We start from the raw sequence: 15,083 nt of genomic DNA, 5'->3' as shown, positions 1-15,083 counted from the left end.
CCCCCACCACACACACACAATAACCTTGTGATCACCCCACAACTCCTTTGTGGGTCAGGACCCCTACAATTATAACATTGTGAAATTTGAGATTTAAATAGTGGAAATCATAAAATGTTATGATTTTTTTTTAAAACCCCATGACCGTGAAATTGACCAAAATGGACTGAATTTGGTAAGGCCCTATCTATAAGGGAAATTACCAGAATTTGCCTTTTATCTGGGGAAAAAATGTAATAAAATCGGTACCATCTACTAGTTAATATTTGCCATTTTCCACTTGCATTCAGCTTAAGTTAATATACTTACATTTTCTAAATCCACAGTTTAATATTGAGGAATATCTGGTGAACAGTAATATACATATTGAAAATCAAAAGCCCCTTGTCTCTGATTATATTAGCTATTGTTCATATTAAAAGTGGCTGGATAGTATTCAATAAGCAAATATTCATTGACTTTTACAATTTTTAACCAATATTATTTGACTAATGTGTTTTTTCCAGTAGTCAACCAGCTCCATCTTTGGTCAGACTATTTATCAAATGTAATATTTATTGCACGATGGTAATATTAAACTATAGTTAATTCAGTGAATACTAATTTTGATATTTGACCAGATTTAGTTCAAAACATTATGTATCAGTTTTCCTCAAATCAGTCTTATGCAGTGTTAGGACTAAAGCAATGTTTTGACGAGAGCATTATGACCCTCCTGTATAGTACAGGAGACGTACACAATCTTTGTTAAAAATCTTAACTTGAAGTTCTTGTATAATTTACAGTAATTAGTCCCACAAGGTACTGTGGTTGGATTCGACTCCAACAAAATATCTCCATTCTATTAAAGGTATTTCTAATAAACAGCATAATAGTCTGGTTTCATGCTGGCAGCATGTTGTGCTGCTAATGTGCTGCAAAGAATATGTATAACTCTCTGTCTCTGTTGGCATGAGCTAGTGTGGCTCCTCTTCTAGTTAAGCTAGCAGAGCACCCACTGGGGAGTGCTTGAGCTCAGCTATTAGTCCCATCTCTGTTCTCTGTAAACTAACTGATACATTAGCGTGCATGTTTTGTTTTTTTTAAGTGAGGTTTGGATGGTAGCTTTCACTGGGATATGTTTATGTGAAAACTAAAAGACAGGAAATTCTAGGAGTCCTTTCTAGACTGCAAGAGATTGGGTACTGGTGGGAATGTGCTTAAAAGGATATCCTGTGACGACTTCTGATCCAGCGACTACAGAAACCCCTCCAGCTCCAGTGGATCTTCACAGGGAGAAATATTTAATGGCTTAGGAGGATGTCTAATTTGCCTGTTTGCTCTCCAGAGAAAGTGTTTCAAAATTGTCAAAAAAGGTGCTGGAGAAAAAAATGTGAAAGTTGAAATACTCCAAGATATAAGTAGATTCATAGAAACTAACTGCCCTGCTCCATTAGGAGCCCCTGCCAAATCCACCCCTCTTTGTATCCCTTCCTAAAATGGGTAATGGGAGGTAGTCACTGGAAAGATCTAATGGGGAACCATTTCATTAAAAAAAAAACCAAACCGTAATATACATTCTAGATTGTTTTATATGGCACATATAAGGTAGATTGGCAGATCAGTTAATGATGTCCTTTATGTTGCTGAGGATCATGCTTGGAAACGAATGTAGAACTTAAAATATATACCTGTATTAATTACCCACCATGCACCATTAACTGATACATTTTTTGGAAGGCTGCCCATATCTGTTTAAAGGGTTTGGGTCTTCCAGGGGAGGACATTGATTTTTAGGACCGTTATCTAGTTCTTAGCAACACCTTTTTTTTTTTTTTTTTTTTTTTTGGCAACGGAGAGATAAATATGCCATTTATGTCCAGACCCGTCAAAACATTTCCCATATTTCATATAGAGACTTCACCGTTCAATGATTGGATGAAGATGTGCACTTTTGCACCAAATGCCAAAAAATTAAACCCACTTTTCAATTACCTTTCAGGCATATCTCCAGCCTAAAAGAGGAAGGACAAAGTTTTTGGTTAAAGCACAGAACTGGGTTATATTTCTCACAGTTTTTTTTGAATTTGATATCCTGGCTTCCACTCGTGCTACCTAGGCTACACACTCCCGGTAGAGGGAAGTCCACTTGGAGTGAGGAGGCAATGTGCGTGCACACAAACTTTGGTCCAACAGGAGGCCTAATTTACCGTGTCTCCCTGGCAGTCTGCGCTGGCCAGAATTTAATGGTGCTTCCACTTGATGGAGTGCCCCCCAATGAGGGAGGGGGTAGCTCTGCTTTAAACTCTCCTTTGGGGATAAATACTCCATGAACTCAGGAATGAGAAGGGTATAAATGGCACTCACTGGTGCACCTGGGCTCGATGAGTCAAGCCCAGGAGCTCTTCATCTTGCTGGGCTGATGTGAGGCTTGATTCATTAATCTCTGTAAAGTGCTTTGAGGATTTCAAATGGAAGGTGCTATATATATGCAAAGAATTATTAGAGTCTCTACTATGCAGTCTTTGAGATGTATAATATACATTCTGTAGTATAGCAAGTACTCTCTAGGCATGGGTGTGAAATGCAGTGTTTAAAGCAGAAGTGGACAAACTATGGCCTGGGGACTACATCTGGCTCTCCCAGATGTTTTAATCTGGCCTTTGAGCTCCCAGCGGAAAGTGGGTTCTGGGGCTTGCCCTGCTCCAGCACTCCAGCTGGAGAGCGGGATCGGGGTATTGCCCCCCTCCGCATGGCTCCTGGAAGCAGCGGCACGTCCTCACTCTGGCTCCTACTTGTAGGGGCAGCCAGGGGGCTCTGCACGCTGCCCCCACCCCAAGCGCCACCCCTGCAGCTCCCATTGGCTGGGACACACAGCTAATGGGAGCTGCAGGGGCGGCGCCTGTGTGCAGGATAGCACACAGTCGCCTGGCCATGCCTCTGCATGGGAGCCAGAGGAGGGACATGCTGCTGTTTCTGGGAGCTGCTTGAGGTAAGCGCAGCCTGGAGCCTGCCCCCCGACCCCCTCCCATGCCCCTGCCCAGCCCTGATCCCCCTCCTGCCCTCTGAACCCCTTGGTCCCAGCCCAGAGCACCCTCCTGCACTTCCAACTCCTCATCCCCAGCCCCCACCCCCAGCTGAAACCCTCAACCCCCAATTTCATGAGCATTTGTGGCCCGCCATACAATTTCCATACCCAGATGTGGCCCTTGGGCCAAAAAGTTTGCCCACCCCTGGTTTAAAGGGAATTAGAACAGATGGTTCTAATGTAAAACGAAGTAGAAACCACCAGCAGTAGATGATGTAGAGGAAGCTTTGTTAGAAATCAGAAATGCCAGTTTTTAGAGCATTGACATGGGACACACATTAGGTTGAGAGAGTTCTACCTGTTGGAAGAAGAAGAGTTGATGTCTTGGGATTTATCTGGGATTGTTTCAGGTTAGATGTTTTGGCTTAATCCTGAACTAGTCAAACGCTGACTGAGGGCCTCCTCCATCTACTCTTTCCTTTAGTACAATTAGCGAACACTTTTTATCAATGACAATCACAAAGTGCACCCAGGGTAAGAGATTTAGGTCCTTGGTAGGCTGGATAATCTTCCTAGATTGAAACAGATTCTAGGTTCTGAATGCCATTTCCAATAAATCTAAACATTTTCCTTGCACTGGTTTTGGATGCTGCCTCTCTGTCAAGTGAATAGTCATAATCTTCACATCCATGTTTGAAATAGGCATTAAATTCATGATTAGACAAATCATAGTTTACATACAAATGTATGTAAACTATGATTTGTCTAATCATGAATTTACATTAATAAATTCATTTTTAGTATTCTTTGGGCAAAATATGGAGTAGCCACCACGCTTGTGATATGCAAGATCTCAGGGGTCAGAAAAACACACACACAAATCATAATGGAACTGTTAGTCTGTTAAATCTCCAAATGAGACATGAATTTCATATAAAATCAGGATTCTGGTTGTTTTTAAATATGCAGCCATAGTACATATAATGTGTCGTTCATTTGTCTGTTATGCATAATACTAGTTATGCGTAATACTAATATGCATAATATAGTCACGTAAAAGGCTTGTGCGGGGTTTTTTAATGCTTTGAAATGCAGCTAGTGTTCTTCCTCCTTTTATCCTTTCATTTGAAAATCCAGCAATAGTGCTTGCCTGCACAGGTGCATACTTTCAAAGCACCATTCTCATTTGTCTTTATCACTCGGTCCATGAAACACAGAGGCTGTTTGCAGGTTACAGTTAACACTTTTGGTCCCTATTGGCTTCATGCTGAGAACATAGTCTACTATGAGAGCAGCAGATTAATCTTTTTTATTTCTCAATGACCTTGAATTCATTTAAGCTTTGTGGAAAGCTGGTTTCCTCAGGTAAACCAGGCAAACTCAATTATGGATGAGAGTAGCTCAGTAAAATGTATCCCCCCAATTGTATAATAGTGTTTCCTTGAAAGTTTCCTTTCCTTGCCATTTTTGTGGAAATTATGGGCTAGGAGTTTGTCACCAATTTTAAAAAGGAGTAAATATTAGAAAATGTGATATATTTTTAATATAGTGGCAGGTAGAGGAGTTACTTAGGAAGACCATCCTTGCAATGTCCCTCACTGACCAGTAGAGGATAGAGGGTTGGAATGATCCAGAACATCTATTCAAGAAAAAATGGATGTTGCATGGAGTTGGGTAAGAATTTTAATAGAAACTTTTTAAAGTAGCAAAAGAAGCTGAGAGGATTTCTGGTTAATGCAGGCTATAGTTTGTCAGCATATGCACAAGACATGAGGCAATTTTAATTTGTAAAATAAATAAATTTAACATGTATTAACTATATTTTGTGTCATGATAGCCATGTTGGCTGGTATTGGTGGGTGCTGCCAAGGCCTGATTATTTTTCCTAATTTGTTTCCTCCAAATTCCTGCAGCAGATTATTAGTGCTTGTTGATGTGTTACATTAGCATCTCTCCCTTCCTTTCTTGGCCTAGGTATCTGTGCTCCAACATGCTAATTGGGAATAATATGTGTTGTGGCTAAATGTACTTTAGTTCACTTTGTATAAATTGGGACTCACTGTTCCAAGGTGAACTCCACAGGCCCATGGAATGAGGATTACAATGCAGTTTATGAATACAAAAATATCAGACCAACTAAGTTTGGTGCAACTGGAAATTTTATAATGCCTGCCACTGATTGGTGGCCGGGGGGAAAGGGGAGACACTGAATTCAGAATACCGTTTGGCATAAGGAAAGTGTATTGGGATGGGAGCTAGTAGACAGTGGGTTTTCTTCCATGGATAGGTGTTAATATTTTTGAGAAGTTCACAACTCTTTCATAGACCAAGGCCTCATTTTCCTGCCTTAAGCCTTCTATGGCAAGCATGGTTCCATTATTTTATAAATAGAGTAACTGAGATTTTACCTAAGTTTATTTCAGGCAGAGCAGGGAATAGAATCCAAGTCTTTGATTTGACAGACACAAGCCTCCTCCACTGAAGCATGTTGCCTTTCAGATTGACTGTGCCAAATGTATGTGCTGTTATGCTTTCTGTATTCATCAACCAAGACACTGCTCCCAGAGTTAGCAGAAGAACCCAGGAATCCTGATACCTAACATTCCACTTCTGTCTCACAAATAGTTGTGTAATCCCTGTGTCCTCCTGTTGATGTTATTGAGGTAAGTGGATCTCCAGGTCCTGAATTCAAACCTTTTGGATGACCCATGAAAGAAAAAAGTGGGTGATCATGTAATTAAAGTCGTCATTGCAGTGCATACACACACAAGGAGCCAGCTATAGGGTTTCATGGCCAACCTTAATTCTGACTTTTGAGTACTTGACTTTGCAACCTTAATATTCTTGTAACATAATTTTGTGTACGTAATACAACATATCTATGGCATCCCCTCTTCAAATTAGTATTTTCACAAGGACAGGAAATCTCAGGGCATTTCTAATGAGCTGCACAGCATTTAACATGTAGGCCATCAGTTTGAATTCTGCCTACCTCAGTGAGAATTAAAAGTTGTTCCGATGTAATGAATGTTGGCCCCTCTATGAGATTAATTTGGTGCGTTTCAGCTCCTGCTCCCACATCATAAATTCAGCACCATGGTATGCACTAAGTGGCAGACTCGGCAGAGGCCAAGTTTTGTATGGACAATGGAGAGCGAACTACCCTTGTTGTCACTAGAGGAAGACTCTCCTCCTCCCCAGATCAGGGTTGAGGCATGCTGGCAGGGAAATGTGTCTGTACATGTAAAACAAATGACACTAACTAAAATAAAATGGAAATGGTACAGTAAATCTAGACAATGAAGCTCTGCAACTCATTTTAAGCAGAATTTAATTTGAAACCATACTGTATTAAATTACATTCTTTGTTTAAAATTTTGCACTTTGTCCCTTCCCCTGCCAAATATAATTTTCTCTGGAACAGAGTGGAAATAGCCAAGAGGCTTCCAAGATTGGCTTTAATGCCACCCTTTGAATACATTTTTCAGAATTACAAAGGGGAGAAGTTCAGGCACAATGTACTAAGTTTTAGACCTGAAACTGGTTCTAAATAGGTGCTGAGGTCTACCAGTGCATGTAAGCTTGGAAGATTGGGGAGTAGACTTGCAACTTATTTAGCATTTAACATTTAATATACTTGGATAAACAGATGTCAGTATGTTCTTCAAAATAGCCACGTGACTGCTTTTTCTGCAGAAAAAGTGGGGGAGAAGTCTTTCATCAAAACCTTTATACAAGCTGTCTAAGAAACAGCATAAACATCATCATAAAATAAGAGAGTGAGTCATAAAATTAGTCTGAATAATGTAAATAAACTTTGCAAAGAGCCCTATTCTGAAAAGAATGATTTGGTTTGAGTTTCATGTACTTGGACAAAAACATTTTTAAAATCATTGGCGTTTCCCCCCTCAGGTTTCTCTCTGTCCTCCCACGCTGTGACAGCTGCTGCTCAGCATTTTTCTTCCTCTTCATGCCCTTATGAGCAATGTTTTTGACAATTCATGTTGGGCTTGAGTTGAAACCAGTTGGTGCTCGTGCATATCATTACATTTGACAAGGGGTGAAACCAGTAATGCAACTGATTTGCACTGGAGCTCTGGTCATCTTAAGTATTTCTCACAAGTTTAGTCTTGGGTATGCAGCATAACCCATGTTACTCAGTACAGGAATAAGGTTACTTAGGCAAACGTTTTGGTCATTAAGGGTGGGCAGACCAGTTTGGATAAATAACTGAGAACAAACTCTCTTTTGAATTGAAACCAAGCATTTTTGAGATTCAAGAGTTTGGTTAAGTTTAATTTAAATTTACTTTCTATCACCCAGGGCAAATCCCAATTTCAGCATTCTTCCCTTTATAATATAGGTAGATATGTGTAAAGTTAAGAATAACACATTACTAGGAAGTTGTAAAATCTCATTTCTTTATCAAGGGGTCTCTTTCCTATGTGCTATGTTTAAAATCTAACATATAGCATGCTATTGTGCTTTTCTTTTTAAAGCAGGAGAAATCTTATAAAGATTGAAAACTCTTTGGGGATCCATCTTTTTTTTATTTTGCATTGCCTATCACAATGGGGGTGGGACCTTGGTCTCTGATTTGGGCCTCTATCCTTATATAAATAGTAATAAAAACAAGTGTCTTCTGGTAAATGTCATTGGTAAAACCACCATTCAGCAAGGTCTACATATATTGACATAAATACTGTATGTTTCATATATACCAATACCTTATATTGTATGGTTTTCATCAGTGTGTATCTCTGAGATGAGACATTCCAACTGATAGTGGTATCCAGGATAAAATGTTTTTTTCTTTAATTGCAGAATTAGTGTTACTGATGCAAGTTTCGTGTCTGAAATAATTGATTTTGTAACATGCTTGCAGCAGGTGACTGGGATGTTTTTTTGAACACTGCCAAAGACTAAATAAGCAAAATTGGACAACATCTGTGAATATTGGGAGAGCTTAAAAGCACTGACTGTAGAGAATTAAAATGGAGTGGTCTAACTTCCATCAGTATCTACTTGATTTCACTCATCTGCAACAGTTTAGGAAATAATTGGTCAAGCAAGATTTGCACTTAGCTAATATTTTATCTTAATATCCACTGTTTTTATGTACTATACATATGCTTGTAAGACATTTTCCCAATCTTACTCCTTTGTATAATTTGGGATAATTTAACAAATAAGCACGCTGACTATAGAAGAAAGATTTAGGCTATACGGAAGTGCTTTATCTGAACAGATCAAAAGTCTGGCTAGGCTGGTGTTGACAGTGTCCTACATATTCAATGAAGAATGATCTTGAAGGAAAAAGGAAGATTAAGTCTGTGTGTTGTAAGGGAAATGTCTACAATCTCAAAATAATAGCTTCAAAAAATGAAAGATTATGTACTTAAATTGGCAAGTTATTTTACATTGAATACAGTCACTCTCTATTTTTAATACAGACAGTGCCACTTTTTTTGCCTGTACTTTTATATCTGTCACTGGCAATTTGACTCCCAAATTGGTATGCGGCTGCCATTAGAAGTCTTTGAATTGTCTTGCTGGCAAGACACTGCAATGCTGCATTATTTGTACATTAACCTAATAAGAGAGCTGTGTAAAATTACTGAAGGTAAATCAAATTACTTTACTTTTACTTACCTTTAGCAAGAAGCTGAGTCATGGCGGGTACTTTTTTGTTAACCTTGTCCTATAAAGTTTGTTTGAGACAGCAGTTCTTTCTAAAATCTGAAATGATAAATTGCCACTCAAATATTGGTGCAACTGGTAAGCGTTTGTGTAGCCAAAAGTGGAAGAGTCAAGGCAAATAGCATTGCATGGGGCAGGCTTTCATTCTGAAGGAACTTAGTGGAAAATATGCTGGATAGCAGGCTGCACATGGAAGAGACAGGTTTAACTGTGGTAAGATATAATTAATTAGTCTTCTGTTTACTATGTCCTCTAAGATTTCTGCTATTTTTTTAACTAATACATGATTTTCTGCACAGTCGAGTTTGTACCCATGTTGGGGGAGAGGGGGGAAGATAGCATGTAAATATATAGGGTAAATTTTCAGCATGGATGATATGGGCACCATCTGCACTTAGAAGTTACCCAGCTAAATCAGTTCTGCTGAAAATGTTTCCTCATATGGTTACAAAGCCTGATTTAACTCTCTTTTCCTGTATGCTTGTAGAAATTGTTTTGAATAAGCTTTCTTTGGAAAAAAAGTAGAGCCATGAATTAACTGGTGTGGAAAGACTAATCTTTATCATCCAGAAGTAGCTGCATGCATATCAGTGGTCACTGAAATTATGCTTATATTTAGTAGGTAGCACAACACTTGGATATGTGTCAGTGTGAGGCAGTGGTATTAAGAGTCTGCTTTATGCTTGGAATTCCTTGTAGAGTAAAAGAATGAAACTAAATGCAAGTGTAACTTCCTGAATTTAGAAAAACTTTATTTGATGGTGGAATGTGTAGCTGAGGTGTGAACTATCAAGCAGTGAATTTTGCTAATAGGGGAGCCCACAAGAAGTAATGTTTATTTACAATAGATACATAAACATAATAATTCAGAGTTTCTGAAAGATTTGTGATTAAAGTCAAGATTTCCATATTCTTTAGGTTCACTAATCCAGACTGTTGAGTTGAAAATCCTCCTACATGAGGGATCTACAGCGGACACTAGATATGACAATGATGGACGAATTAAAACGTCTAGAGTTTTTGGTACCAAGGATCAATTTGCCCCATTCTCTGCCATCTCTTCCCAAGTCTTTGGTAGACTTCAGAGTGCAGCAGCAGCAGCATGCTCCTACTCTACAGTAGCTAACTTCAGGCTTCTGTAAAAAATTCACAAGGCAAGAAATACTTTACTTATTTATTGGAATTTTACTGAAGCTTTCTATAGTAGTGGTGCCTGTACTGGCGCAAGGTCCTATTTCTTGGAACCTGAGTGCAATTCAATCTCTTTGACAACGTGTTGGTCTGAGGAAAGTTTCCGCCAGTTCGAGGAAAAACACTTCGATGCAAACCAGATGGTGGGTATATTTAGATTGTCTCCCTTTCTGAGTGTTTCTGATGCCTTGGAGGGTGAGGTCATTTTACTCTAGCCATAATTTTTACTGGGTTTGGTGGTTGCAATTACCCTGGTCCTCACAAAGGCCAGTTCTACAGTCAGTCTTCCTTCTGTAAAGCTATTATTGGCCAAATTTCAGTGGCACATTTTGGGGAGGGAGTCCTCATAGGTATATCATCATAGACCTAGAAAGTTGAAATAATGTCATTGTACTCAAATGGTTCAAAGTGGAGTCCATGGGTCAGATCCTCAGCTAGTATAAATTGGTATCACTCCAGTAATTTCAGCTGTGACTAGTGATCCTGACATTTCATTGGACGCCAGATTCATTCTTAATGGATAATCTCTTCATCTTGGTCCAAAGGGGGATTATATGTTCTCCCTGTCAGTCACAGGTACATATATACTAGATGACTCTGAAAATCCAGAAACATAAGACCAGAGGCACACACTTTTAACCGCAGCTTGGATTCAAAGAGTTTGGATCACAAACCTGCTCAAGTTGTCAATGGCAAAACTTGCCACAAGTCTCTGATCTCTTGTTTCCAGCACCATCTTATCCTGACAGGTTGATTTGTGAGTGGGTATGGTCCCAAAAAACAAGTTATTAAAGTCTAAAAGAGAAAATACTTGCAGTGGACAAACTGGATTGAAAAAAAAAACCTCTTCCCCTACTTTTGCTCATTTCAGAAGAATCTTCAATACCTTTTGAAGGCTTTTAAAATATTTAGTTAACTACTTTCCATTATTTTTGCATATACCTGCACGTCTCCATTCTAGTTGGGGTCAAAATTAGGAGTAGTTACATATTACATAGGATTATGTTTCTGCTTCAGGTGGACTCAAAAGTCTCTTGAGATGTAGCCAGACTCAGATGTCTTGAAATTTGCCTTTTTCTAGAAACTACTTCCGTCTATGTTGCCAGTTAGGCAGAAATTCTCCTTAGTGTAGTTGAGGGTTTTTAGTCACATGAGTGTGTAGATGATGTGCTACATTTTCTTCAGTAAGCCTAAACAAAAGACTGCCTGTTGATTTCAGTGCTTAGCATTTCCAGTAGTCTAATAAGAACAAGATCAGATGGGTGACCTTCTGTTAATTATTGATTTCCTCCCAGTTGCCACACTATTGTTTCCCTATTAGTTTTAGTGTTCCCTCTTGGAGTCTGACTGAAAGGCTTGATCTCCTAATTAACAAGATGCTTCCCTCCTGCCCCACTCCGGTAGCTATCTGGCTGCCCTCCTTGCCAAAGAGGGGAATCCCAAGAGATTACTATTTGTACTTTTTGCCCCAAAGTTTCTAATAATTGTGATGGAAATGATACAGTACCTTGCACTTCTGTAAAGCCTCTTGTCTAAGAATCTCCAAGTGCATCACAAATAGTTAATTAATGAACTACAATGGAAAGTAAGTTTTATTATACATGCTCCACAGATACATAAAGCTGACACATCGAGCAGTTACGTGATTTCACCATGGGTCACACACAAATCAGTGGCAGAGAATGGAAGAGAACTCAGCAACCTGACTCTCAGTTCTGTTCTCTAACCATTCACCCACACGTTCTATGACTAGGAGTGTACTTGGAACTCGTTAGATTGTAAATGATCTGTTCAAAATATATCACAGGGTAAGGACTATAGGGTTAAGTTTAAATTCTCTGAGAATTCTACTAAGCCCAGTGATATGGTTTAGAGGCAGCATTACTGATCTTTCTATTGAAGGGACTATCTCTGGCAGACATGGGCCTCTTAACGAGCCCCTTGGTAGGAGACTTTTGCAAGGATTTGTGTTCTTTTACTAGGTGCTATAGGCAGGATACTTTCACCTCTACACATGAAGTGGTTGCTGCATTTCAGAACTGTATTCCTCCCCCCAAAGTAACCCAAATTTCTTGACTGAAGGTTGCAGATAGTAGAATTTTTAACCTATAAACATTATACTGCATCTGCAGCGCAGTGTGAAGTTATATGAATCCGGAATGTCCTTCCCTGATTAGATCTGTGGAATTACCCTATGTATTTTGTTTCATTTGGGGATTGAATTTCATATTCTAGTTTCAGAGATCATTTTACGAAGTTAGTTGATGATTTTTTTATTGTTAGGATCTTCTTTGTCTCTGAATTATATAGAAATCTCGTCGGGGACAGAGGTGTGAGACTGTGGGAGAAAGAAAGATTCTTGGCACTAAAAATTGTGGGTCAGTTCTTTTGTGCTACAGCCTGTCATTCAGGTAACAAGAGCTGCAGCTTGGGTTGGTGTATCTGAGGTGCAGATACATGATTCACAGGTAAAACCTGTACCGTCTTATTGTAAAAAGGGACTAGATACTCTTTGTTATGCATCACAGTAGTTTCTCTACTGTACTTATTGGAGGATATTGTAAATAATCAAAATATTGAGTGGAAAATACAAGCATGAAACCTGTTACTTGCTTGTTCTTTCAATAGGTCTTCGTCTTTGTTTTGGAAACTATTCCTTGAAGTCATGAGTTCCATGATTGTAACTTTTATAGATGCCTGCTTTTCATTTCTTCATAAAATGGTAACTCAATGCCTACGCTACCAAGAGGATGAGTATACCAGATATATTATTCTGCATGCCTTTTCTTGGTTAAGTTGTTACCCACATCCAAGCAGTTACTAAAGAGAAATGATGAGACTTAAAACTTTAAGGTCACAAAAATAGAATGAAAAGTTGTTTACTGTATTTTATATTTTTTTCCTAGAAAGATTGTGCATTTGTACTTGAAAAACAGAGTGTATATATATCTTCACATATTTGAATATGCATATGGATATGCACAGTTTAACTCTGAGAGGGGAATGAACTGAAGTTTTATTGAAAATGTAAATCAAACTCAAAGGGGGTATGATGAATTTTGGAATGTGGGTTTCAAGTTTTTATGTACTCAGTGCATAAATCTTGTGTGGAGTCTTCTAAGCTGTTTGCTTATAATAGAGGAGTTTAATATAATTTAACTGGTTAAGCAGTCTGTTGTAAACTGATTACAGCTAAGTTTTTCTGGTAACTTATTCTGAAGCAGAAAGTAAAGAAATAGTGAACTAGTGAGTCACAAGTCTGGTAAAAAACAGAATTTCCATGGAGTGCTAAAGTCAAGAATAAGGCTCAGGTTACATGTGCAATAATTTAGTAGATTACTACAATGGGAATTAAAAACACTGAACTAGTCATTTCTGCTTAAATAAGATTGGGGTAAATATGCTTTTCAATTTGGAAAGTATGTTTTCAGCATGAAAGAGTAGCTAAACTTGGCAGTTTCTCTTTGAGATTGACAACAATATTGTAAGGAGCTTAATTGGCTCATTCCTGGCCACCTCCCCCCCCCCCCCCCCCCATGAGGTCAGCCACTGGTCCAACAGAAAGTCAGGTAGGCAGACTCCCTGAAATCCTCTAGAGATGTGTCCCCAGGTGACATACACTCTCAGCAGCTAGCCAGATCACCATAACTGACCTGAACCGATTATCCTGGACCAGCGGCGGAGGCCGCTAACAGCTAGGAAGAATGCAAAGATTGTTACCTAGCAACTGGTTAGACATCCCCATCATTCCCCATAGATGAGGCCCTTGTGCAGAAATACTGCTAGGATAACTGAGCAGGGAGGTGGGGCAGAAGGGTATCCTAAGCAAGTTATGTTTTCCTCATCGAAGACCAAAGGCAGGCAACCAGGCCATTTGATCCTTGCGCTATACCAATAGCCTGCAATATAAATGTCTGTAGCTAGGGTGAAAACTGTTGATCTTTCTCTTGAAAAACAAGTATAACATGTTTCTCTGTCTGCATCTTTTTCTCCCACAGCCCCAGTGAAGTTTGCTTTTTTTGCTGTGTGTATGTGGGTGGGGTGGCTTCTTTTTGGATGGGAAAGCCACCAGCTGCTTAAAATCCCTCCAGTGATTGCCACAGAGCTCATTGCTCACCTGGCACATTTAAAGGTGTTCATAAAGGGTTGTGTCACCGCAGCGCTCAGAGCAGTCCAGCAAGGAGACATTTTATGCAAGTATAGCAAACCCAGCGGATCAAGTAAACGTAACATGATTCCTTGTACATAATTCACAACTTTTTCTTTCTTAAAACAAGCAGAGCATGGAATCTTATGAGAGACAGAAAAAAGAAAAAGCCTTGTTAATCTTTCACATTGTTTCCCCCTTTACTACTCTGTGAAAGATTTTTTTTTTAATCTATTTGATGGCTCTGCGGTAGTCTCATGCCTAGGACCCTACCAAATTCACGGTCCATTTTGGTAAATTTCATGGTCATAGGGTTTTAAAAATAATAAGTTTCATGATTTCAGCTATTTAAATCTGAAATTTCATGGTGTGGTAATTGTAGGGGTCCTGACCCAAAAAGGAGTTGTGGGAGGGTCGCAAGGTTATTGTAGGGGGAGTTGCGGTTCTGCTACCCTTACTTCTGCGCTGCTGCTGGTGGTGGCGCGGCCTTCAGAGCTGGGCAGCTAGAGAACGGCGACTGCTGGCCAAGAGCCCAGCTCTGTAGGCAGAGCTGCCACCAGCAGCAGTGCAGAAGTAAGGGTGGCCTGGTATGGTATTTATATGCTTACTTCTGTGCTGCTGCCTGCAGAGCTGGGCCCTCAGTCAGCAGCTGCCACTCTCCGGCTGCCCAGCTCTGAAGGCAGCAGTGCAGAAATAAGGGTGCCATAGTATGGTATTGCCACCTTTACTTCTGCACTGCTGCTGGTGAGGCTCCGCCTTCAGAGCTGGGCGCCCGGCCAACAGCTGCCACTGTCCAGCCACCCAGCTCTGATGGCAACACAGAAGTAAGGGTGGCAATACCATGACCACCCTAAAATAACCTTGTGACCCCCCCCCTTGCAACTCCCTTTTGGGTCAGGACCCCCAATTTGAGAAATGCTGGCCTCCCCCATGAAATCTGTATAATATTGGGTAAAAGCACAAAAAAAGATTAGATTTCACAGTCCGTGGCACTTTTTCTTGGCCATGAATTTGGTAGGGCTCTACCTAGAGATAGGC

The 15,083-nt window shown here is 39.7% G+C and overlaps 1 protein-coding gene across 20 annotated transcripts in view; it reads left to right on the top strand.

Moving 5' to 3' along the window:
• The window catches only part of ATP2B2 (ATPase plasma membrane Ca2+ transporting 2), a 714,211-nt gene that overhangs the window by 305,710 nt on the left and 393,418 nt on the right, over positions 1–15,083 (top strand). Inside the window, exon 1 of one of the 20 annotated variants that reach the window (XM_074958172.1) lies at positions 9,918–10,041. The exons of the other annotated variants lie outside the window; for them this stretch is intronic. The gene's annotated coding sequence lies outside the window, so the exon portion shown is untranslated. Of the gene's footprint in view, positions 1–9,917; positions 10,042–15,083 lie in introns of those variants that run through there. 20 annotated transcript variants of the gene reach the window in all.

Source organism: Natator depressus, chromosome 7 (assembly GCF_965152275.1).
Source record: "Natator depressus isolate rNatDep1 chromosome 7, rNatDep2.hap1, whole genome shotgun sequence".
Lineage (NCBI taxonomy): Eukaryota > Metazoa > Chordata > Testudines > Cheloniidae > Natator > Natator depressus.
The sequence above is the reverse complement of the archived record's forward strand: the minus strand, read 5'-3'. Positions and strand labels throughout refer to the sequence as shown.